Source organism: Dendrobates tinctorius, unplaced genomic scaffold (assembly GCF_039654945.1).
Source record: "Dendrobates tinctorius isolate UK_male_01 unplaced genomic scaffold, ASM3965494v1 ptg000103l, whole genome shotgun sequence".
Classification (NCBI taxonomy): domain Eukaryota; kingdom Metazoa; phylum Chordata; class Amphibia; order Anura; family Dendrobatidae; genus Dendrobates; species Dendrobates tinctorius.
In genome coordinates this window covers 33087809-33115006 of record NW_027361771.1, presented here as the reverse complement: position 1 = coordinate 33115006, position 27198 = coordinate 33087809, and positions in this window count along the sequence as shown.

The window sequence follows — 27198 nt, the reverse complement described above, 5'->3', positions numbered from 1 at the left end:
GTTACAAGCCATTTACGTGATAATTTGCCTTCTTTATTTATGCCACTCGGAATCCACATTTCTTTACAGCTCTTTATGGTTCCGCGAGGAGGTGTCTAAACAGCGTGCACTCTGTAGTTCCAGGAATCCGAACATTCATTCAAGTCAACAGGAAAAGTTTCCTACCAGCCAGGCATCAGAGACACACAGAGGAGGGAATAAATACTAAGGACGTATTCACACCTATGGTCATTCATAGGGCGGCTATTATGCTTTCATTTGGGCTTATTTCATCTCTCCTAGGACCCTGATTGGAAAATGAGCTCAGATGTAGATGAAAGTGTTAAAGTGGAAGACTCATGTAGCAGTGTGGCTCACAAACCATAGCAAGTAATTCAATGCCCATATCATAAAAAACGTGCCCTGTAACAAAAGTATAGAATCCTATATCACTGGCATCAGTGGCTTCCCCATAAAAAAAGTGCTAATACATAGAAATTATGGGGCCTCATAGTAAAAGTTGTAACTGGGTCCCCTCTTTCAGTCCCCAAAAATATTTGGTATAGAAGGCCAGGTTACAGCTCATAGGTGCCAAGGCCATACATCCCTGTCTCTAAAAGTTGGGAAGGGGACATGTTCTGCAGCACTTACACAGTCATTTTGTCCTTACTGAAGCCCCTTATTGTACCCACTATTTTAATAGCTTCCATAGAGTATTATGCCCACACACACACAGTATGCTAGCCACACAAAGTATTCCCCCACATCAGTACCGTTAATAGAGTCCTATGGATCCAGACGCAAAATTTGAAAAATAAACACTGTATTTATGTGTTTCAAGCTCAGGGCTCTTAGTCTAATTATTAAAGGTTGATCTGTGATTTTCCAATCAAAAAGGGTTCCTAGCGTTGCGGCATAAACTTTAAAGGGAATCTGTCAATTTTTTTGACTATCAGCTGCAGCCACCGCCATCAGGGGCTATTCTGTAATTCTGTAGATAAGCCCCGATGTACCCTGAAAGATAAGAAAAAAAGAATTAGATTATACTCACCCAGTGGCGTTCCTGAGTCCGGTTCGGGTCCAATGGGTGTCGCGGTCCGGTCTGGCACCTCCCATCTTGCAGCGATGACTTCCTCTTCATTCCTGCCCGTCGCGGCTTCGGCACAGGCGCGCTGCACTGCCCTGTTGAGGGTAGAGCAGAGTCCTGCAGTGCGCAGGCGTTGGACCTCTTCTGGCACCTGCGCACTGCAGTAATCAACAGGGCAGAGCAGTGTGCCTGCGCAACGACAGGAAGAAAAGAAGAGGACGTCATCGCTGCAAGATGGGAGGCGTCGGACCGGACCACGACTTCCTCCAGACCCGAACCGGAACGCCCCTGGGTGATTATAATCTAACTCTTTTTTCTTATCTTTCAGGGTACATCAGGGGCTTATCTACAGCATTACAGAATGCTGTAGATAAGCCCCTGATGGCGGTGGCTGCAGCTGATAGTCAAAAAAATTGATGACAGATTCCCTTTAAGGGTACTCTTTTTCAGCCCTTTCTCCCACCCTCCTTGTAAGAACTCCAGAATAGACATCAGGGGACCTGGCTGTTTCTCAGTGGATGAAACCCTGAAAAGTTTAAGAACTTTCCCCATACTCTAGAATAAATATCTGTCGTGATTTTTTTTCCTAGATTTCATAAGGGTGGAGATTAAGTTCTCTTAGCATCCATTAGCTGCTAGAAGTCTCCCTTCAAGTACCATGCCATCAAATGGAAAGCCCCTCATGATGGGATGTAGTATGGGTCCCTGAGATAGGAGCCTTGGATTTCCAGAAGTAACCACGGGTCTCCCACAACCAGTCGGCATAGCCAGGTGAACCAAGCTTTCCTGGGCCAGAAGGGGCTATTAACCCCTTTACGACTTTAAACAGATCCATAAGTCCTGGTTGCCTGATACTTACCAACCTTGGATGTATAGGTACGTCTAAGATTTGAGCGCACAGAGGGTGTGTGCGTCATTGCCACCGAGTTTCAGCTGATTCTTATAGCCGACACCAGACTCTCAGCGCCAGGAGCGGTGTCTTCACCGCTCCCAGCACTTTAACCCCTTAACCGATCTCAGCATTTAGCGAGCAGGCAGAGGGAAGAAAGCCCCTCTGTCCTTGGATGCCCCGATCATTGCCATGGTGACCTGATGTCGTCATGACGACATCCGGATCACCAGGCATTAGGAAGTTAGATCATGAGCAGTTCATGATTCAACTTGTGTCTTCAGGGCTGACAGGCTATAAGGTATAGCAATGCTCCTGCTTCTATATATAAAACTGTCCCATTAGTTAACTCCTTTATTGAACACCATAAAAAAAAACAAAAGCAAAAAACAATGCTTTATTATCATACCACCGAACAAAAATTGGAATAAAACGCGATCAAAAAGACGAATGTAAATGAAAATGGTATAGCTGAAAACGCCATCTTGTCCTGCAAAAAAAAGCCACCATACAGCTCCGTTAGCCAAAAAACAAAAGGAATATGGCTCTCAGAAAAAAGTGATGCAAAAAGTAATTTTTTTCCATAAATTGCTTTTATAGTGTAATAGTGCTAAAACATAATAAAAAAACTATAAATGGAGCATCACTGTAATCATACTGACCCGAAGAATAAAACTGCCTTATCAATTTTACCATATGCGGAATGGCAGAACCCCCCCAAAATACAATTCCTGAATAGTTGTTTTTTGTTTACTCTGCCTCCCAAAAATTGGAATAGAAAGCGATCAAAAAATGCCATGAGCCCAAAAATGGTACCAATAAAAACATCAACTCGTCCCGCAAAACATAAGCCCTCATATGACTCTGTCAGCCAAAATATGGAAAAATTATAGCTCTTAAAATATGGTGATGCAAAAATTAGTTTTAAAAAAGCGTTTTTTAGTGTTTGACAGCAGCCAAACAGTAAAACCCTAAACAAATCTAGTATCTCTGTAATCGCACAGCCCTGAATAATAAAAGTCACCTAATCATTTATACAGCACAAGGAACGATGTAAAAAATAAATAAAACCAATTCATCTGCTGTTGATTTGTTAATTCTGCCTCCCAAAGATCGCAGTAAGGCTCGGCGCACATTTGTCCTGCACTCTACGCAGAGCGCTTGCCCTGGGGTTTCCGTGTAAATCTCTGAAATACATGATTCAGATGGAACCCCCGGCGGAAGATCTCCTATAATAAGGAAGATGGAGGCACTGTGGATGCCATCTGCAGTATGATCCAGCGGTATCCGACTTTTTACTAGGAGTGGACGAAAGCGTGGTTGTCCACAGATTTCTGTACCTCTGAAAAAAAGGACACCGCTGAACAGAAACCAGACAGAATCCAGAGTAACTCTGCCGCCTCATTATAGTGAATCGACTTCTCAGCGATTTCATCTGTAACGTCAGTCTTTTAAATATAGGGGGCTTCCATGTTACTGGATGTACAAAGGCTCTGTAAAAACCAAAATGGCCATCTCTCCACAAAAGAAATTCAGCAAATTCTGTGCTCCGAAATTCAAATGCCCCCCCCCTTCTGAGCCCCAGTTTACAGATGCATGAGCTGGGCACAGTGTACGGACACTACAACGTACTGGTCACTGCAATGTACTGGTCATTACAATGGCAGTTTGCGATTTTCACACACCAACATCCACTGCTGCTTGTTTCTGTAAAACACCCATGCAGTCAAAATAGTAGATAAATTCCCAAAGGGGTATTTTTCAAAATGGGGTCACTTGAGGGGGTATTCTGCTCTTCTAGCTCTTAGGGTTTCTGTATATGGAGTCCGCAAACTATTATAGATGATTCTGCACTCCAGGATGCCCCTTGTATAACAGTACTGCATAGCCATACCGAGAAACTCGGGAGGGACGGATCGCTATTTGCAAATAGCTTTCCATCTCTCTCGAGTATTGCCGTATGGCTAAGCTGTACTGTACAGCCACATATGGAGTATTTCTACATTTAGATGAAATTGTGGGAGAAATTTTGGTACCATTTTTATTTCCCAGTGTGAAAATGTAAAATCTCGGGTTAAAACAAAATTTGGGTGGTAAAAATGTAATTTTTTTCTTCATCACCCAATGAAATAAAATTTTGCGACACACTGCATACCTAAGTGAATTCATTGAGTGAACTCCAAAATAGCGCATCTTCCCTTCTGAGCTTTGCCCAGTGCCTCAAAAGTATTTTTTGGCCACATATAGGGTATAGGTGTTCTCAGGAGAAATTGCACAACAAATTGTGGGATCCGTTTTCTCCTGCTATCTTGGTGAAAAAAAAAATTGGGGCTAAAATAAAATTTTTGTGGGAAAATTTAGATTTTTCTTATTTTCACGGCTCTACATTATAAACTTCAGTGAAGCAGCTGGGAGGGTTCAAGGTGCTCACCACACATCTAGATACATTCTTTGAGGGGTCTAGCTTCCAAAATGGTGTCACTTGTGTTTTTTCACTGTTTGGGCACATCAAGGGCTCTCCAATTGAGATATCACACCGGCAGACCATTCCATCAGAGTCCGAAATCCAAAACGTCACTTCTTTTCTGAGCCCCAACAGTAGTGTATCCTCACATATGGGGCATCGGCATAAATAAATTTTGTTGGAAAAATTAGAAATCGCTGGTTAACTTTTAACCCTTATAACTTCCTAACAAAATTAATTATGTTTCAAAATTTGTGCTGATGTAAAGTCAACGTTCAGGAAATGTTATTTATTAACTATTTTGTGTGATATAACTCTCTGATTGAAGGGCATAGAACAATAAAAGTTTGAAAATTGCTAATTTTTCAAAATTCTTGCCAAATTTCCATTTTTTCCAAAATAAGCACAAGTCATATCAAGAAATTTTACCACTATCATGAAATACAATATGTCATGAAAAAAACAAATCTCAGAATCACTGGGATCCATTGAAGTGATCCAGAGTTATTACCCCTTAAAGTGAAACTGATCAGAATTGTAAAAATTGGCCTGGTCATTAACATGCAAACAGCTTGGGAGGTAAACGGGTTAATATCACTTCTGCCCTGTCTGTCCAAATTTTCCTGAGAACTATCGGAATTAAAGAGATTGAAAGGAAAGCATGAACTAGCATCCTCAGCTACACGCTCAGAGATCTTGCTGTAAATGTGGCTGCTATATTCCTTTTAAAGGTTGCTGCTCCAGGTTCCCAGGCTTTCTTTATAAAGTTCTCTGCTTTCCTATTATGTGGATCCTTTAGAAGCCCTGCATCATCAAACGGGAGTGACGTATTTCAGGACTCCTTGCACACTGCTACATCTATCTTTGGTACTTTGTCCCAAGTCTCTGAGTCCTCTATTTCAAAGGGGTACTTCCATTTGAACTCCTTCAGGATAAAGGTCTTCCTGTCTGGTTTCTTCTACTGTAGAGTTTATGTCAGTCTCTCTTGCTGAGGTGTTGACTTTAATCCCCTTTAAAGAATTTTTAATTTCCACCCTAATCATGGTTTTCATATTCTCCACAGGGGGGGGGGGACTCTTCTGTCAGGGTTCTTTCAATGCATTCTTTACACGGTTGTTTAGAGAAAGTGGCCGTTAATCTACTCCTGCATAGAGCACAGTCCTTGTGCTTAGTTTTAAATTGCGCTTTCCTAGACCTGTCCTACAAAATATATAAACAAAAATATGGCAATTAGGACAAATTTGTATCCACAGATCAACCCAGACTCACCCCACCCGTCACATGACTATCCAAGGTCAGAGGGGATGCTGCTGTAGGTTCTCCAGGCTGGCTGTTGTCTTCCATCTGGAATACCTTCTTGCAGCATGGTTTTCAGGTAGAGGGAGCTTCGAACTTCTTATCCTCTACCACTCCCACCCCCGGATTGAATCAGATGTAGGGGGTGCTCTCTTGTTTCTCCCCTTTCCTGTATTCTGCTGCTGCTATACAGGGACACACTAGACCATACTAGACTGTGGCCACGGAACACACTCAGCTTCATTCTAGGGAAGCATTTCGCCATACCAGGCCGTGACCCTGGGAATGCTAAATGTTGACCTGCAGACTCCCAGAGATGCACCGTGCCACCAGAAATGACGCCAGATGCTCTGCTGGGTTCCAGGGAAGCACAGCACGATGCTAGGCTGTGTCCCAAAACTGACATCACTTCTCTGCTTGCTCCTAACGATGCACTGCGCACAGACCCGCTGTGCTCCCGGAGAGATGTCCCTGCACGCAGCTCATCAGGGACCTCTGGATCTGATCCATGCGATGCTGGGACCTCAGCCCCAGTTAGGAAATCTTAATTCCCCGGCAGCATCAGGGAGCTATAGGGTCTCCCTCAAGGACAGGAAATCACTGAAGTGTACTAGAGGGCTCTGCCTTTTAAGCTATATGGTTTCCTGTCCTTGGGGATGGATCCTCTCTCTCCATGGTGATGTCGTGGGAAATGGGAAAACAGAACTTAATATTTGATACAAAAAACTTTTTTTGAAATTACAGAGGTCATACGTTTCCTGTAGTTCTTGACCAAGTTTGCACACACCGCAGCAAGGATTTTTGCCCACTCCTCCATACAGATCTTCTCCATATGTTTCAGGTTTCGGAGCTGTGGTTTGGCAACATTGAGTTTCAGCTCCCTCCAAAGATTTTTTATTGGGTTCAGGTCTGGAGACTGGCTAGGCCACTCCAGGATCTTAAAATGCTTCTTACAGAGCCACTCCTTAGTTTCCCTTGCTGTGCTTTTCAGGTCATAGTCATGCTGGAAGACCCAGCCACGACCCATCTTTAATGTTCTTACTGAGGGTAGGAGGTTTTTGGCCAACATCTTGCAATACATGACCTCATCCATCTTCCCTTCAATACAGTGCCGTCATCCTGTCCCCTTTGCATAAAAGCACTCCCAAAGTATGATGTTTCCCCAACCATGCTTCACGGTTGGAACAGTGTTTCTGGGGTTGTACTTATCCTTCTTACTCCAAACACGGCTAGTGAAGTAGACACCAAAAAGTTCTATTTTGGTCTCATCTAACCACTTTACCATCTCCAATGCCTCCTCTGGATCATCCAGATGGTCATTGGTGAATTTCAAATGGGACTGAACATGTGTTGGTGTGTGCAAGGGGACCTTGCATGCCCTGCATGATTTTAATCCATGACTGCATAGTGTGTTATTAATAGTAATGTTTGAGATGGTGGTCCCAGCTCTCTTGAGGTAATTGACCAGTTCCTTCCATGTAGTTTTGTGCTGATTCCTGACCTTTGTCAGAATCATCCTTACCCCACGAGGCAAGATCTTGCATGGAGTCCCAGACTGAGGAAGATCGACTTCCAATCTTGTGTTTCTTCCAATCTCTAATAATTGTGCCAACAGTTTTTGCCTTCTCTCCAAGATGCTTGCCTATTGTCCTATAGCCCATCCCAGGCTTGTGGGGGTCTATAATTTTGTCCCTGGTGTCCTCAGACAGCTCCTTGGTCTTGACCATGGTGGAGAGGTTGGAGTGTAATTGATTTAAGGACAGGTGTCTGTTATACAGGTAACAAGTTCAAAGAGGTGCGATGAATACGATACGATACACTTTATTGATCCAGGGGGAAATTACGGTATTACAGCAGCAATACAAATAGCAGTACATAAAATAGTAGGACACAAATCTTGCACAAGTATACCAACATTGCATAACAAATAAATGTGGGTAGTTCAGGTATATAAGTCACTGTTAATTGACATTAGTTCACCTGCAATCATTCATTGTTGTCTACCACCCTTAGGAAATTATTATACATCCCCATAGCAATAGGTACAAACGATTTCCTGAATTTCTCCTTCTTGTACCTAAGTAGGATTAGATGGCTGCTGAATGTGCTCTTCTACTTCAAGAACAGCTCGTATAGTGGGTGTGTATTATTGGTAATTATAGCCCTATACTTCTTCTGAATCCTATTTTCCACTACCTCATCAAAAGAGTCAAGATGGAGGCCAACAGCCGAGCTTAGAAACATAGAAACATAGAAACATAGAATCGTAGAGTTGGAAGGGACCTCCTGGGCCATCTGGTCCAACCCCCTGCTCAAAGCAGGATTCGCTAAATCATCCCAGTCAGATGTCTGTCCAGCCTCTGTTTGAAGACTTCCATTGAAGGAGAACTCACCACTTCTCGTGGCAGCCTGTTCCACTCATTGATCACTCTAACTGTCAAAAAGTTTTTTCTAATATCTAATCTGTGTCTCCTCCCATTCAGTTTCATCCCATTGCTTCTAGTCTTTCCTTGTGCAAATGAGAATAAAGTTGATCCTTCTACAATGTGACAGCCCTTTAGATATTTGTAGACAGCTATTAAGTCTCCTCTCAGTCTTCTCTTTTGCAAACTAAACATTCCCAAATCCTGCAACCTTTCCTCATAAGACAGGGTTTGCAGACCGGTCACCATTCTGGTCGCTCTTTTCTGAACTTGCTCCAGTTTGTTGATGTCTTTTTTAAAATGTGGTGCCCAAAATTGGACACAATATTCCAGATGAGGTCTGACCAAAGAGGAGTAGAGGGAAATAATGACTTCACGTGATCTAGACTGTATGCTTCTGTTAATACATCCTAGAATTGCATTTGCCTTTTTTGCTGCTGCATCACACTGTTGACTCATATTCAGTCTGTGATCTATTAGTATACCCAAGTCTTTTTCACATGTGCTGTCACTTAGCCCTATTCCTCCCATTCTATATATGCTTTTTCCATTTTTATTGCCCAGATGTAGTACTTTGCATTTCTCCCTGTTAAAAACCATTCTGTTAGTTGCTGCCCACTTCTCCAGTCTATTTAAATCTTTTTTAATCCTCTCTCTCTCTCTTCTCTAGTATTAGCTATCCCTCCTAGCTTTGTGTCATCAGCAAATTTAATCAGTTTACCCTCAATTCCTTCATCTAAATCGTTGATAAAGATGTTGAACAATACAGGGCCCAGGACAGAGCCCTGTGGTACCCCACTTGAGACATTCTTCCAACTGGATGTGCAGCCATTTACGACCACTCTTTGGGTCCGATCACTAAGCCAGTTATGAATCCACCTAACAGTTGCCTTGTCCATTCCATACTTAATCATTTTTTCAATAAGGATTGTATGAGAGACTTTGTCAAATGCTTTGCTGAAGTCAAGATATACTATATCTACAGCATTTCCTTGATCCACCCAATCAGTGATACCGTCATAGAAGGAAATTAAGTTAGTCTGACATGACTTATTAGTTACAAACCCATGCTGACTCTGTTTAATCACTTCATTCTTATCCAGGTATTGAGGTATTATCAAACTTACCTTCTTGATAAGTTTGTTGAGCTGATTAGCGTCAGCTACTCGCACTCTACTGCCCCAGGAAATGAGAGCAAAAAATATGGTGCTTGCCATAACGGACTGGTAGAACATTTTAAGCATTTTACTGCACACATTGAACGACCTGAGCTTCCGTAGAAAGTGCAGTCTGCTCATTCCCTTCTTGTAAACCTTTTCTGTATGACACCTCCAATCGATTTTACTGTCAAGGTGGACCCCCAAATATTTGTAGCTCTCACACATCTCCACCTTCTGGCCAGCAATAGTGATCGGTAAGCAGGGCCGGTTTTAGGCAAAGTGGGGCCCTAGGCAAAGTTTAAAATGGGGCCCCAAATGCTGACATATTGCACCATCACACTGAAGCATTTTGATTGTATTTACATGAGCTGAGTTCAGGCCGCTAAATGAGTGTGATCGACAATATTGAAATCGTTCAACACTTGTTTCCCGGCCTCTTTCCACCGTCTGAGAAAGAATGATGGGAACAGAACGATCACTAATGGATCACTAAGGCTGTGTGCACACGTTGCGATTTTTGCTGGGGATCCGCAGCGGATTTGGTCCTGCGGATCCACAGCAGTTTCCATGCGGTTTACAGTACCATATAAACCTATGGAAAACCAAATCCGCCGTGCACATGCTGCGGAAAATTCAGCGCAGATTTGCTGCGGTTTATTTTCTGCAGCATGTTACTTTTTTGCAAAACCGCAGCTGCAGTGTACGTTCCGGAACATACAAATCAATCTCTCTCATCCGCACTGCCAAACCGCACTAGAACCTGCATCAAATCCGCTGTACACATGCTAGGAATCCGCAAGAAAAATGCATGTGTTTTACCCTGCGGTTTCTGCCAAGAGATATGGATTCGCTGCAGAAAAAGCCGCAGACTAATCCGCAACGTGTGCACACACCCTAACAGATCACCATACAGTATCATGTTATCAGCAGCACATCTACAGTTTACACCCCATAGTCCTCCATATAATATAATCTGCCCCATAGTCCTCCATATAGTATAATACACTCCTCATAGCCCTCCATATATTAAAATACACTGCTCAGTCCTCCATATAGTATAATGCACTCCTCATAGTTCTCCATATAGTATAATGCACCGCCATAGTCACCCATGTAGTACAATTCACTTCCCATAGCATAATGCACCCCATAGTTCTTCATATAATGTATTCCCCATAGTCCTCGATACAGTATAATGCAGCCCACATATAGTATAATGCAGCTACCCCATAGAGCATAATGCAGCCACCCCACAGAGTATAATGCAGCCCCACCATACAATATAATGTAACCCCCATAGAATATAATGCAGCCCCTCTTATAGTATAATGCAGCCACCCCTTAGAGAATAATGCAGCTACCCCAGAGTATAATGCAGCCACTCCACAGAATATAATGTAACCCCCCCATAGATTATAATGTAGCCCCACACCCATATAGTATAATGCAGCCCCTCCATAGAATATATGGCAACCCCCTCATAGGAGATAATGCAGCCCCCTATATAGTATAATGTAGCCTCTCCATAGAATACAAAGTAGCCCTCATCATACAGTATAATGCAGCCCCCATCAAATATAATATAAAACAGTCCCCATAGAATATAATACAGCCCACCTCCCTATAGAATATAATGTAGCCCCCCATATTATATAACACAGCCTCCCCCTATAGAATATAATGTAAAATGTACCCCCCATGGTATATAACTCAGCCGCATAGTATATAGCCCAGCACCACATGGTATATACCCCAGCACCACATGGTATACAGTCCAGCCCACCATGGTATACAGCACAGCATGGTATATAGCCCACCATGGTATAATACAGCCCAGCATGGTATAATACAGCCCAGCATGGTATATAGCCCCCCCAAATGGTATAATACAGCCCAGCATGGTCTAATACAGCCCAGCATGGTATATAGCCAACCAGAATGGTATAATACAGCCCAGCATGGTATATAGCCCCCCAGAATGGTATAATACAGCCCAGCATGGTCTAATACAGCCCAGCATGGTATATAGCCTCCCCAGAATGATATAATACAGCCCAGCATGGGATATCGCCCCCCAGAATGGAATAATACAGCCCAGTATGGTATAATACAGCCCAGCATGGTATATAGCCTCCCCAGAATGGTATAATACCACCCAGCATGGTATATAGCCCTCCCAGAATGGTATAATACAGCCCAGAAAGGTATAATACAGCCCAGCATGGTATATAGCCCCCCAGAATGGAATAATACAGCTCAGTATGGTATAATACAGCCCAGCATGGTATATAGCCCCCCCAGCATGGTATAATACAGCCCAGCATGGTATATAGCCCCCCAGAATGGTATAATACAGCCCAGCAAGGTATAATACAGCCCAACATGGTATATAGCCCCCCCGGAATGGTATAATACAGCCCAGCATGTTATATAGCCCCCCCCAGAATGGTGTAATACAGCCCAGCATGGTATGATACAGCCCAGCATGGTATATGTAGCCCCCCAAAATGGTGTAATACAGCCCAGCATGGTATGATACAGCCAAGCATGGTATATAGCCCCCCCAGCATGGTATATAGCCCCCTCAGAATGGTGTAATACAGCCCAGCATGGTATATAGCCCCCCAGCATGGTATATATCCCCCCAGAATGGTGTAATACAGCCCAGCATGGTATATAGCCCCCCCAGCATGGTATGATACAGCCGAGCATGGTATATAGCCCCCCCAGCATGGTATGATACAGCCGAGCATGGTATATAGCCCCCCCCAGAATGGTGTAATACAGCCCAGCATGGTATATAACCCCCCAGCATGGTATATAGCCCCCCAGCATGGTGTAATACAACCCAGCATGGTATATAGCCCCCCCAGCATGGTATGATACAGCCAAGCATGGTATATAGCCCCCCCCAGAGTGGCGCCACAGTCCAGTACTCACACTGATTTAAAAAAAGAAAACTCTTCTCACCTTCTCCTCGTGCCCGCGCTGCTGGCTGCTCCTGTCTCCTCCTGCTCTGTCTGGCACACAGTGAGAGCACGATGATGTCCGCTATGTCAAAGGCAGAGCGGAGAATGACGGGAGAGGGAGCGTAAGCTGACGCTCTCTCCTCCATCACTGCGGCGGTGGGAGTCGGCACTGGGGGCAGGCGGCCTCCCCTGTCTCACAGGGGCCCCATAGCGGCTATGTGATGTGCCGCTGGCTGGGGCCCCTGGAGGAGCGGGGGCCCTAGGCAGCTGCCTGGTCTGCCTGCCCATAACGCCGGCCCTGTCGATAATTAATCATCCTTTTTCTTTCTATAACTCACCACCAACTCCTTGGTTTTCTTTACATTTAGTTCTAGACAGTTAGTCTGGTACCAATCCACAAAGTCAGAAACCACCCTTCTATGTTCCTCCTCCCCCCGGCCCCCCACAATGCCCCTTACAATCACTAAGTCATCTGAGAATTTTTGGAGGTGACAGAGATCTGATTTATACTGAAAGTCAGCTGTATACAAAGTGAAGAGGAAGGGCAACAACACTGTACCCTGAGGGGCTCCAACACTGCCAGATACCACCTCCCCCATCCTTACAAACTGCAGCCTGTCCATCAGGTAGTCACTTATCCAGTTCCCCTTATCTACCGCTATATCAGTCAACTTATTACGTAGTAAGAGCAGCTGTAAAGAAATGGCCGGAGTGAGCCTCCCGGGCCCCTAGAGGAGGCGTGGGCGGAGGCCATCATGACGGGGGGTTGGAGGGTTTATTCGAGGGAAGGGTTAATGGGGAGGGGGAGCTAGGGGGTATTTAAGCTAGGGGCTGGAGGGTTCCCGCCCTCTGTTCCTGCTTTCACAGCTCCAGAACAGTCCCACCCTCCCTCCCTTTTTTCTTTTTGGGTCAGTGGGGTGCGATTCCAATTTTGGGTCATGGCGGTTTTGGGGGAGGGGAGTGTCCTTGAAGTCGGTGGAAATTGGTTTTGGAGACTCGGTGTGTAGGGTCTCCTTCGTTTAAAGGTATGCTGGTCGTGATCTGGTGAAAGGTGGATGCAGAGTTTTCCGTCAGAAGAGGGCGGATCTCCAAGTAGTTTGTGGACAATATCTATTGGTGTGCTGGTGCTCCCGAGCCTGTGGGGTAACGGCTGGGAGCAAATGGTCGGGTTTGTTCACAATATTTTGGACTATTTCACCATGATCTTGTAGCTTCAAGGACTTCTCCTTCCAGGGTTAAAGTCATTGTACTTTTGTTATTTATGATACAGTGTTTATTGTTTGTTTTGTTGTTATAATAAAAGGCTGCTGTGGCCATAAACATTCCAAAAGAAATACCGGTGTCTGTGTATTAGTTGGCGCCGGGGTGGTGGTGGGGGTTGTTTATGGTCACGTTGGGGTATCGGGGGAAAGTCAAGACGCTTGATCTCCCCACGAGGTAAACACTTGACAATACCAACGTCAGGTATTGAATGCACTAGAGAAGTCAAAGAACATGGCACGCACAGCAGATCCATCATTGTCCAAGAATGAATGTATTGTATGTAGCAGAGAAACTACAGCATCATCCACCCCCAATCTCTGCTGGTACGCAAACTGTAGGGGGTCAGTAAAAGCCCTCACCCTCGGGCACAAGTAGGCGAGTATTATTCTCTCCAAGGACTTCATAGCATGCGATGTTAAGGCCACTGGACAATATTCTTATAGGGAAGTTGGAAAAGTGGTCTTAGGATCCGGCACCAGGCAGGTTGTCTTCCACAGTTCTGGTACACCCTGTGATTGAAGGGTTCAGTTAAACAGGTGCTGGAAGACCGTACACAGTTGGTTTGCACACACTCTGAGGACGCGTGGACTGAGGCCATCAGACCCAGCTGCTTCGCCAATAACTAGTCTACTAAACTGTTTCCTCACATCGCTTTGGGAGACAGTGAAAGCAGACAGTTTATCCCCCAATGTCAATGTTGCCGATCATTTCCCAGCTCCATCCCCTATTCCTGATGACGCTGTGTTTGTGTTGGTGAATCTATTGAAAAACTCATTCATTTCATTAGGCAAAGGCAGATCCACTTCCCCACGCTCCGGCTTTGCCTTAAACCCAGTTAGCTGCTTCATGCCAGACCACACCTCCATGGAATTGTTGTGTGGCAATTTGTTTTCTAATTTAATTCGGAACACTTCACGGGCATTCTTAATTTCCCCCTTTAAGTCCCGTTGTATCAATTTAAGTTTCTCTATGTCCTTCATTTTAAATGACAGTTTTTTCTTGTTTAGTAAGTATTGCAATTCTTTTGTAATCCAAGGCTTGTTATTTGCATAACATCGAATCTTTTAGCTGGTACAACAGTGTCAGTACAAAAATTTATATAATCAGTTAAGGGGCCTTTACACATAGCGATATCGCTAGCGATATCACTAAAGCGTCACCGATTCTGTGATGCAGCAGCGTGATACTTACCTCTGAAGGGCTCCCCCGCTGTCTGTCGCTGATCGCGCGAGATCGTTCAGCTCCATTTCTCGTCGGCCGCTTCCTGCTGGGCTTCCTGCTGGCACCAACAAGCGACGCGTGGACACGGGCGGGAGGACGTCAGGATCGCCACGTGTGAAAGGTAAGTAACGACCGATGCTGCGTCGCTACATCGCTGTGAGATCTGCCTGTATGGCAGCTCACTAGTGACCATTTAGCGATGCCACAGCGATCCTGACCGGGTCATATCATTGTCGGGATCCCTGGTGCATCGCTAAATGTAAAGGGGCCTTTACTCATCCGACAATATAATTTACATCATCAAGCTCTCCCCTGTCGCATATCACCTCCCAGTCTGTGAGGTCAAAGCAGTCTTTCAGAGCCTCCTCCACTGCTGGAGTCCACTTCCTGATTAGTTTTATTGTCGCTGGTTGTTTGCTGACAACAGGTTGGTATGATGGAGACTGTTATGAGCTCATTTTCTGCTCCACCAGCTGGGAGTTCTCCTTCCGTTCTCCCTCTGGTGGTGACAGGAGGTAGTGAGGTTGGTTTAATTGGTAATGGTCTGCCACCTGACGAGGAGGATAATGATTGGATCTCTGGAGTATCAGACTGGATATAAGACAGCCGACGCCCTATCCAGTTGCTGGTGATTCAGTCTGCTTCTCAGGTCTTGGACTTCAGCTCTGCTCCAGTCTTCTCAAGTTAAGTTTGTTTTTGCTAATGTTCACACTTGCTCTTGTTGGTCAACTCAGTTTTTTTGTGGTCAGCCAGCCCGGCTGGGCTGTGCTGAACTTCCACTCTTATTTATCTGTATTTGCCAATTTGCCTTTTTGTCCTTTATTAGATTGGCCTCTTTTTTGCTCTGTCTCAGAATATTTCAGAGTGCTGATATAGTGGGAGAAGTCTAGTGACTTCAGGGTTAATTTTGTTATCAGAAGTGTTGGACATTATTTTGGGTAGGGTTTTTTGGCAGATTGCAGACAGTATCTTTCCTTTCCTGTCCTTTCAAGTTAGTTTGGCCCCATCATTTGCTCAGCCTATTTTTCTGCCTTTGTTTGTGTTTTCATCTTGCTTCACCGTCAATACATGTTGGGGGCTGTCTTTCCTTTGGGGTCTGCTCTGGGGGAGTTAGTTTTCCTCTTTTCTTACTTTAGGCTTATTTAGCTCTCCGGTTGTGACGAGGCGTCCAGGACCATCGGAGGCACGCTCCACGACTGCTGCTAGTTGTGTGTTAAGATCAGAGATCTGCAATCTGCATAGTTACCAACCTCTCTGGTTTTCTGAGACTTAGCGTGTGTTGCTTTTTTTCTCCTCGGTGACCCAATCATAACAGGAGACAATAGTATGAGGTTTTGGCGTGATTTCCCCAGGGGGCAGTGCATACGATGAATAGCCGTCTTTAACATTCGCATAGAGGAGATCCAATATACTGTTGTCCCTTGTAGCACATTTTACATATTGATAGAACTTTGGAAGAGCCTTTGAGATCATGGCTCTAAAGTCCCCAGAGATTACTGTTAACGAGTTTGGGTGCTTTGTCTGAAGGCGAGCCAACACCCCTGACAACACCTCCCCAGCTGCCTCTTGGTTTGCGGATGGAGGTATATACATGACTACTGTAATGCAAATGGAGAATTCCCTACGTAGATAGTACAGTCATGGCCAAAAGTTTTGAGAATGACACAAATATTATATTTTCACATGATCTGCTGCCCTCTGGTTTTTGTGTGTTTGTCAGATGTTTTTATCACATACAGAAATATAATTGCAATCATATTATGAGTAGCAAAAGGTTATATTGACAGAATATAGAATGAGAATGAGTTAATGCAGCAAGTCAATATTTGCAGTGTTGACCCTTCTTCTTCAGGACCTCAGCAATTCTCCCTGGCATGCTCTCAATCAACTTCTGGATCAAATCCTGACTGATAGCAGTCCATTCTTGCAAAATCAATGCTTTTATTTTGTCTGAATTTGAAGGTTTTTGTTTGTCCACCCGTCTCTCGATGATTGACAACAAGTTCTCAATGGGATTAAGATCTGGGGAGTTTCCAGTCCATGGTCCCAAAATCTCTATGTTTTGTTCCCTGAGCAATTTAGTTATCACCTTTGCTTTATGGCAAGGTGCTCCATCATGTTGAAAAAGGCATTGTTGATCGCCAAACTGCTCTTGGACGGTTGGGAGAAGTTGCTCTTGGAGGACATTCTGGTACCATTCTTTATTCATGGCTCTGTTTTTAGGCAAGACTGAGAGAGAGCCCATTCCCTTGGCTGAGAAGCAACCCCACACATGAATGGTTTCAGGATGCTTGACAGTTGGCATGAGACAAGACTAGACTGGTGGTAGCGCTCACCTGGTCTTCTCCGAATAAGCCGTTTTCCAGATGTCCCAAACAATCGAAAAGGGGATTCATCAGAGAAAATGACTTTACCCCAGTCCTCAGCAGTCCACTCCCTGTACCTCTTGCAGAATATCAGTCTGTCCATGATGTTTTTCCTGGAGAGAAGTGGCTTCTTTACTGCCCTCCTTGAGACCAGGCCTTGCTCCAAGAGTCTCCGCCTCACAGCACGTGCAGATGCACTCACACCAGCCTGCTGCCATTCCTGAGCAAGCTCTGCACTGCTGGTAGCCCGATCCCGCAGCTGAAACACTTTTATGAGACGGTCCTGGTGCTTGCTGGTCTTTCTTGGGCGCCCTGGAGCTTTTTTGGCAACAAGGGAACCTCTCTCCTTGAAGTTCTTGATGATGCGATAGATTGTTGACTGAGGTGCAATCTTTCTAGCTGCGATACTCTTCCCTGTTAGGCCATTTTTGTGCAGTGCAATGATGACTGCACGTGTTTCTTTAGAGATAACCATGGTTAATAGAAGAGAAACAATGTTGCCAAGCACCAGCCTCCTTTTAAAGTGTCCAGTGGTGTCATTCTTACTTAATCATGACAGATTGATCTCCAGCCCTGTCCTCATCAACACCCACACCTGTGTTAATGGAGCAATCACTGAAACGATGTTAGCTGATCCTTTTAACCCCTTCCCGACCTGTGACACAGCGTATGCGTCATGAAAGTCGGTGCCAATTCGACCTGTGACGCATACCCTGTGTCACAGAATGATCGCCCTCCTGCGCGCCGGGTGACCGGGGTGAATGAAAGGTCACCCGGCACGCAGGTACAGGGGGACCTATACTTGACCCCAGGGGGGGTGGCTTAGCCCCCCCAGGTCTACGATCACTCCTGGTGACCTTTTTGTCACCCCCCTCTGATCTGATTGGAGCTAGCGTCCATGTGACGCTAGCCCTCCAATCAGATGTGGAGGGGCGGAGAAAAACAATGTCTGCCTCGCTCCTCAGATTCATCCCATCTGTGGAAGCCGAGGAGCGAGCTGCCTGACCGCTGACCTGCCCGACAGAGCCCGCGATCGCCGCCGCTGCCCGCCGCCGCTGCTGCTGCCACTGCCGCTGCCACTAGCACCACCGCTGCTGTGTGCTGAGGACAGGTACTCCCCCCTCCTGTCCTCCACTCCCCCCGACCTCCGCTCCCTCCCCCCCGATCACCACCTGAACGGGTGATCACCCCCTGTCCCCCTAATCACCTGCTGCATTTGCTCACCTCCTCCTGCAGGCTCCATTTACTCCCCTCCTCCCTCCTGCCCCCCCTGCGCCTGACAGCTCCAATTTCTGGCCTCCTCCCCTTGTGATCACCCCCTGATCACCCATTGATCACCCCCTAATCACCCCCTGCCCCCCCAATCACCTGCTGCTGCCATCTACATTTTCTGCTGATCCTCTGCTCCCCTCCTGCCCCCAAACGCACCTGACAGGCCCATCCTCCCTTGGTGATCACTCCAAACACCCCCTGATCACCCCCTGCCCCCCTGATCACCCCCTGATCACCCGCTGCCAGCTTCATCTACAGCTGGTCCTCTGCTACCCTCCTGCCCCCCCCTGCACCTGACAGCCCCATCCTCCTCTGGTGGTCACCCCCCCAGTGATCACCCCGTGCCCCCCTGATCACTCCCTGATCACCTACTGCTGCTGCCGGCTCCATAAAAACAGCTCATCCTCTGCTCCCCTCCTGCCCCCCCAGTGCCTGACAGCTCCATCCTCCCCTGGTGATCACCCCAATCACCCTGTGCCCCCCTGATCACCCCGTGCCCCCCTGATCACCCCGTGCCCCCCATATCACCCCCTGATCACCTGCTGCTGCCCGCTCCATCTGTAGCTCATCCTCGGCTCCCCTTCTACCCCGCCCGCACCTGACAGCCCGCGTGTGACGTCCGCCTGCGGGTCTGGGCTGCAGCCAGGCAACACCCCGAGAAACACTGATACCCTTTACCCCTATACAGGGATCTGGATTTATAGCAGAGCCCAGGAGGCGCTGTCTGAATAGGAGCAGTGACCAGAGCAGGACGGTCGCCAGAAAGGTGTTCCAATACAGGACACAAACGTGGAGATATGCGAGTCTAAACCAGTCGGGCAGCAATGGTACAAAAACGGTAGACAGAAGCAGAGTCAGATTCAGGCCGAGAGTCATAAACCAGGAGAGTAGCAGAGGTACAGAATCATTAGGCAGAAGCAGAGTCAGATTCAGGCCGAGAGTCATAAACCAGGAGAGTCGCAGAGGTACAGAATCGTTAGGCAGAAGCAGAGTCAGATTCAGGCCGAAAGTCATAAACCAGGAGAGTCGCAGAGGTACAGAATCGTTAGGCAGAAGCAGAGTCAGATTCAGGCCGAAAGTCATAAACCAGGAGAGTCGCAGAGGTACAGAATCGTTAGGCAGAAGGAGAGTCAGAAGTCCAGGCCAAAGTCAGTCAGTCAGAAAGCAATTCACAGTAACACACAGGGGAACCAAGAATATATCCGGCGGCTTGCAAGACCAGTCCCAAGGTATTTCAGGGATCAGGTCACCCCTCATAGGTTCCTGGACTGATGATGTCATCAGTACCGCCCCCAGGACCAGGCCAGATGGAGATGCAGTAACCTCTTGATGACTGACAGAGGGGTGGAGCCTGCGTCCACCAGATGCCTGCGCAGGTGCCCTTACTCTGTCAGCACCATAACTCCCGGGCGAGCCATGGCGCCTCCTAGTGACCGCGACAGGAGCAGCAGACCCAGAATTTAACGGCGACGTGACAGACCGGCGCCTCCTAGAGGCTAAAGCCGGGACAGTAGGCTCTGAGCCTGACGTGACAGAACCACGGCCCTGTCCAGTGGACGAGGCAGGAACAGCCGTCCCTGAGTCTGACGATAAAGTGGCGGTCCGGCGCCTCCTAGAGGCCGCGACCGGAACAGCAGGCCCTGAGTCTGGCGGAAACGTGACAGTACCCCCCCCTCCAAGAGGGGCCTCCGGACCCTCAAAACCCGGTTTATCAGGGTGAAGGAGGTGAAACCTTCTAATCAACCCCTTGGCATGAATGTCACTAGCGGGGACCCAGGACCTCTCCTCTGGGCCATAGCCTTTCCAATGAACTAAATATTGCACAGACTTTCTCACTAAACGGGAATCAAGGATGCCCTGGACTTCGTACTCCAAGGCACCCTTGACCAAAACTGGAGGAGGAGGGGACTGGACGGGATGAATTGGGGAGCGGTACACCTTGAGAAGGGATTTGTGGAAAACATTAGGAATTTTAAAAGACTGAGGGAGCCTTAAACGAAAGGCTACCGGGTTAATTACTTCTAATATCTCGTAGGGACCAATAAACCTGGGCCCCAGTTTGGCAGATGGCACCTTAAGCTTAATGTTTCTGGTAGACAGCCAAACTTTGTCCCCAACTCCTAGGTGCGGCCCCGTGGACCTCCGTTTATTTGCGGCCGAAGCCTGCCTGACCTGGGACCCTTTCAAGTTTGTGTTCACCTCCGACCAGATTGTCCTTAAGTGACGTATGGAATTCTCTACTCCCGGAAGCTCCGACATCTTGGCCGAAAATGAACCAAAACGTGGGTGCAAACCATGATTGCAGAAGAACGGGGTGGTTTTGATAGATTCCTGGTACTGGTTATTTAGAGCGAACTCAGCTAATGGGAGATGTTCCGCCCAATCAGACTGATGTTCCGAGACATAGCAGCGAAGATATTGCTCTAGAGCCTGGTTCGTACGCTCCGTTTGACCATTGGTCTCAGGGTGGTAAGCGGAGGAGAAGGATAATTCAATACCAATACGTTTGCAGAATGCTCTCCAGAATTTGGAAACAAACTGGGTACCTCGGTCGGACACGATATTCTCTGGAGCGCCATGCAGCCTTATTACATGAACAATAAACAACTTACTCAGAGTTTCTGAATTAGGTAATCCAGAGAGGGGAACGAAATGACATTGCTTACTGAACCTGTCCACCACCACCCAGATACATGTCTTCCCCTCTGAGGGTGGTAGGTCAGTAATGAAGTCCATGGAGATGTGGGTCCATGGACTCTCTGGAGCGGGCAAGGACTGGAGCCAGCCGGCAGGCCGATTGTGAGGGGACTTGGCGCGAGCACAGATTTCACAAGCTAGTACATAATCCTTGCAGTCCTTAACTACCGTTGGCCACCAAAAACTCCTAGTCACAAGCCTAGCGGTATTATTGACCCCAGGATGGCCTGCCAGGACCGAGTCGTGCGACTCCTTCAGAACTTGTAGGCGAAACGGCGCTGGAACAAACAATTTCTGGGGGGGCGTCGAGTCAGGGGCTGGTTCTGGGGACCTACGGATCTCCTCCAGAAGGTCCAGAGACACAGCCGACACAACAATACCATTGGCCAGTATTGGAACTGGCTCCGAGTCCTCAGCCTGTGAGGGGCAGAAACTTCGAGAGAGAGCATCAGCCCTCACATTTTTGGTACCAGGACGAAAGGTTATTAAGAAATCAAACCTAGAGAAGAACAAGGCCCACCTCGCTTGTCTAGGATTTAATCTTTTAGCTGACTCCAGGTAAGTCAGATTCTTGTGATCTGTAATCACAGTGATCTTATGTTTGGCGCCTTCGAGGAAGTGGCGCCATTCCTCGAAGGCCCATTTGATCGCCAATAACTCCCGATTACCTATATCGTAATTCTTCTCAGTGGCAGAGAATTTGCGGGAGAAAAAGGCACATGGGCGAAGCTGAGTGAGTGATGCAGTGCCTTGCGACAGCACTGCTCCAACTCCGACCTCAGAAGCGTCCACCTCTACAATAAACGGGCGGTCCAGATCAGGCTGAACCAAAACTGGGTTGGCTACAAAGCACTCTTTTAACGTAGCAAAAGCCTGAATTGCCTCAGGGTTCCAATTGGTCACGTCTGCCCCTTTTCGGGTCAAATCCGTGAGTGGTTTAGCAATTTCGGAGAAACCCCTGATGAATTTTCGGTAATAATTTGCAAACCCTAAAAATCGCTGCAGCGCTTTTAGCGACTTGGGTTGCACCCAAATTTTAATAGGTTGGATCTTGGCAGGATCCATACGGAAGCCTGTGCTTGAAACCACATATCCTAAAAATTGTACCTCCTCCGCAAAAAAAAACACATTTCTCCAGTTTAGCAAACAGGGAGTGTTCTCGCAGTCTCTGCAGTACAGAGCGAACGTGCTGAGCATGTGTCACAGGGTCAGCAGAATAAATCAAAATGTCATCTAAATACACGACGACATACACCCCACAAATGTCCCTGAAAATGTCATTTACAAAGTGCTGGAACACGGCAGGTGCGTTACTGAGTCCGAAGGGCATTACCAGGTACTCAAAGTGGCCAAGAGGGGTATTAAAGGCTGTTTTCCACTCATCCCCGTCTCTTATGCGGACTAGATTGTATGCCCCCCGGAGGTCCAGTTTAGTAAACCAACGGGCTCCCATTAGCTGATTAAAAAGATCAGGGATGAGTGGAAGCGGGTACTGGTTCTTTACAGTGATTGCATTCAATTCCCGGTAGTCAATGCAGGGTCTGAGACCACCATCTTTCTTTTCTACAAAGAAGAAGCCAGCTCCAACTGGTGAAATGGACGGTCTAATAAACCCCTTTTTTAAGCTATCAGCTATGTACTCGTTCATAGCCTGACGCTCTGGACCTGAGAGATTAAATATTCTCCCTTTTGGGAGACGGGCATCTGGAATCAGATCTATAGGGCAATCATACTTTCTGTGAGGGGGTAGCTTTTCAGATTTTGCAATAGAAAAGACATCCTCAAAATCTCTGAAGGCAAACGGTATGTGGAGGGGTTTAACTTTAACTTGGTTTACTGTTAGCGACATGCAGTTTTCCTGACAGTGTGAACTCCAGCGTATAACATCGCCTAGGTGCCAGTCGATGACTGGATTATGCTGGCGTAGCCATGGCATCCCCAAAATGACTGCAGCAGACAAATTATCCATCACAAAAAATGACATAACCTCAGTATGCAATGCTCCCACCGACATAGTGATTTTGTCAGTAACAAATTTAACCCCCTCCTGGACAATAGATGTGCCATTAATAGCCGTAGTTTTTATAGGGGCATTAAGTCTTAATAGGGGTACACCGAGACTTTTAGCAACCAAAGAATCCATAAAATTCCCTTCAGATCCACAATCCACATATGCGTTCACACACTGAGATTTCTGACCAAAAGAAAGGGCAATAGGCAATAAAACTTTAGCCGCATCTGCGGGCAATACCTGTGCCCCTGGGCAACCATAGCCAGAGTTGCCCAGAGACCGATGTCTCAGTAGTATGGATCTCTGACGCTCAGCTCTCTCTCTGAAGGCTCCAGACTGCAGCATACTGGTGCAGGAAGATGAAAGTGCTCCTTCAGGCTGTGCACTGAAACAGGTGTTTAGGCCAGAAATCAGCTCAGTCAGAAGAAGGGAGAGAAAAAAAAAGTTCAGGGAGACTGCTTTTGTATATGCTGGATATATACACAAGAAGCAGTTTTTTTTTATATGGCCGGATATAATGTGACGTCCGCCTGCGGGTCTGGGCTGCAGCCAGGCAACACCCCGAGAAACACTGATACCCTTTACCCCTATACAGGGATCTGGATTTATAGCAGAGCCCAGGAGGCGCTGTCTGAATAGGAGCAGTGACCAGAGCAGGACGGTCGCCAGAAAGGTGTTCCAATACAGGACACAAACATGGAGATATGCGAGTCTAAACCAGTCGGGCAGCAATGGTACAAAAACGGTAGACAGAAGCAGAGTCAGATTCAGGCCAAGAGTCATAAACCAGGAGAGTAGCAGAGGTACAGAATCGTTAGGCAGAAGCAGAGTCAGATTCAGGCCAAAAGTCATAAACCAGGAGAGTCGCAGAGGTACAGAATCATTAGGCAGAAGCAGAGTCAGATTCAGGCCGAGAGTCATAAACCAGGAGAGTCGCAGAGGTACAGAATCGTTAGGCAGAAGCAGAGTCAGATTCAGGCCGAAAGTCATAAACCAGGAGAGTCGCAGAGGTACAGAATCGTTAGGCAGAAGGAGAGTCAGAAGTCCAGGCCAAAGTCAGTCAGTCAGAAAGCAATTCACACAGTAACACACAGGGGAACCAAGAATATATCCGGCGGCTTGCAAGACCAGTCCCAAGGTATTTCAGGGATCAGGTCACCCCTCATAGGTTCCTGGACTGATGATGTCATCAGTACCGCCCCCAGGACCAGGCCAGATGGAGATGCAGTAACCTCTTGATGACTGACAGAGGGGTGGAGCCTGCGTCCACCAGATGCCTGCGCAGGTGCCCTTACTCTGTCAGCACCATAACTCCCGGGCGAGCCATGGCGCCTCCTAGTGACCGCGACAGGAGCAGCAGACCCAGAATTTAACGGCGACGTGACAGACCGGCGCCTCCTAGAGGCTAAAGCCAGGACAGTAGGCTCTGAGCCTGACGTGACAGAACCACGGCCCTGTCCAGTGGCCGAGGCAGGAACAGCCGTCCCTGAGTCTGACGATAAAGTGGCGGTCCGGCGCCTCCTAGAGGCCGCGACCGGAACAGCAGGCCCTAAGTCTGGCGGAAACGTGACACCGCGCCTGACAGCCCCCGCCCGCGCCTGACTGCCCCCGCCCACGCCTGACTGCCCTCGCCCACGCCTGACTGCCCTCGCCTGACAACCCGCACCTGACAGCCCCGTCCTGCAGTAGAAAGTTTTTCACCAAACACTCGCACATACACACGCCCACGCACACTATAATAAAGCTTTTTTACACACGCACACACCACACACACAATGTCCCGCTCATCCCAGTCATCCCAGTCACAAAGGGTCTACTCAGTTGAGGAGGCATATGAAATTATTGCCTCCGAAACTGATAGTGAGGAGGACCCCACCTCACTCTATACCTCCCACTCTTCCTCTTCCAGCGACATAGACTTGCCACCACCAAGATGTCGCAGGACGAGAAATCGTCCGGAGCCCAGGGAGGAAGAGTCGGAGGCCTTAGAGGAAGAGTCGGGTACCTTGGAGGAAGTCCCACAGTCAAGTGTGAGTTTCCCCCAACCTAGTGCTAGTCACGCCCCAACCTAGCACTAGTGCTCCCTCCTGGACCCCCGTCCCTGAAAATTTTGCTCCACGGATTCCAGATTTCGTTCCCCAATCAGGAATCCAGTTTGAGACTGCCAACTTCAGGGAAATAGACTTTTTCAAAGTCTTTTTCTCTGAGTCAATCGTCGGTCTCATGGTGGAGCAAACAAACTTGTATGCCCAGCAATTTTTGGCCGAACACCCAATTTCATCATTCTCTACTTGGAGTCCCGTGGACTCTGTAGAAATGATTAAATATTGGGGACTGGTTCTTCACATGGGGATTGTGAAGAAACCAGAAATTCGCCAATACTGGAGTACCGATATTTTATATCAAACTCCAGTATTTGGCATGGTTATGTTTCGCAAACGTTTTGAGGCGATTCATAAATTTCTCCATTTCAGGGACAACACTGAAAGCCTTCCCCGCGATGACCCGAATTTTGATAGACTGTCAAAATTCGTCCGCTCATCGAACACTTCAGCAACAAGTTTGCTGAAGTGTACATTCCCGAAAGGGAAATTTGTGTGGATGAATCCCTTGTCCACTACAAAGGGAGGCTTCAGTTCCGTCAGTACCTGCCCAGCAAAAGGGCGAGGTACGGGATAAAACTCTACAAGCTGTGTGAGAGTTCCTCAGGGTACACTCTCAGCTTTAGAGTTTACCAAGGAAAGGACACCAAGATCCAGCCCCCAGAATGTCCACTTGCTTTGGGGGTGAGTGGGAAAATAGTGTGGGATTTGGTCCACCCAATGCTTGATAAAGGTTACCATCTGTATGTTGATAACTTTTATACAAGTATCACACTATTTCAATCCCTCTCTGCCAGAGCTACCGTCGCTTGCGGTACCGTGTGCAGAAACCAGAGGGGTCTCCCTTTGCCGCTAATTGAGCAGCCTCTCCGAAAGGGTGAGAGCCGAGCCCAATGTAGCGGCAACATGCTTGTGGTCAAGTTCAAAGACAAAAGAGATGTCTTTGTTTTGACCACAATCCATGGTCCCGACACCACGGCCACCACCGTTCGAGGTACCCCAGCACCGGTCCACAAACCGGACTGTGTCCTGGCGTACAACCATCACATGGGGGGAGTTGATCTTTCTGATCAAGTCTTCCAGCCCTATAGTGCCATGCGGAAGGTGAAGGTGTGGTACAAAAAACTGGCTGTGCACATCGTACAAATGGCACTGTATAACGCATGCGTGCTATCACGATGTGCAGGCCAGAACCACACCTTCCTTCAGTTCCAGGAGGCGGTGATAAAGGCCATGATTTTTGGAGAGGAGGACGGAGCGCGCCCCAGCACCCCTGGAACTCAAGTTTCCCGTATGGTACCAGGGCAACATTTTCCCAGTGAGGGGATAACAAGAAAAAGGTGCCGGGTGTGCAGGCCCGGATTAGCAATATAACCAACCGGGCATTTTCCCGCTGGGCCGCTGTCACGTGGGCCGCTTGCCAGCTTCTGCGGCCACTGTTGCTCCTGCCGCCGGCCCTCTGCGGGCATGGCAGTGATAGTTTCAAGTTCCTCCCGCACTGCAGGGAGATAAGCCGCCACGCCCTAGCATGAGATGAGACCCCCCTCCCCCCCGCAGCCACTCACAGTGTCGCACTCGCTTGCCTGCTCGCTCTGTTCGCAGGACCTGTGATGAGGTCACAGGAGGGGAGGAGTCAGGGGGTCACATGATCAGGAGCCTTTGTCCAGACCCCCGATCATGTTACCCCTGACTCCGCCCCTCCTGTGACCTCATCACAGGTCCTGTGCGCTCAGCCTTGCCTCTACCGTCTGCAAGACTCTGCTTTGCTGTTGTCATGGTGCTGGTTGAGGTAAGTATGTGTGGGGTCAGGATTTACAGTGTGGATGTAGCAGAGCTGTGTGTGTATGAGGTGTACGGAGCGGAGCCGTGTGTACGAGGTGTACGGAGCGGAGCCGTGTGTACGAGGTGTACGGAGCGGAGCCGTGTGTGTACGAGGTGTACGGAGCGGAGCCGTGTGTACGAGGTGTACGGAGCGGAGCCGTGTGTGTAAGAGGTGTAC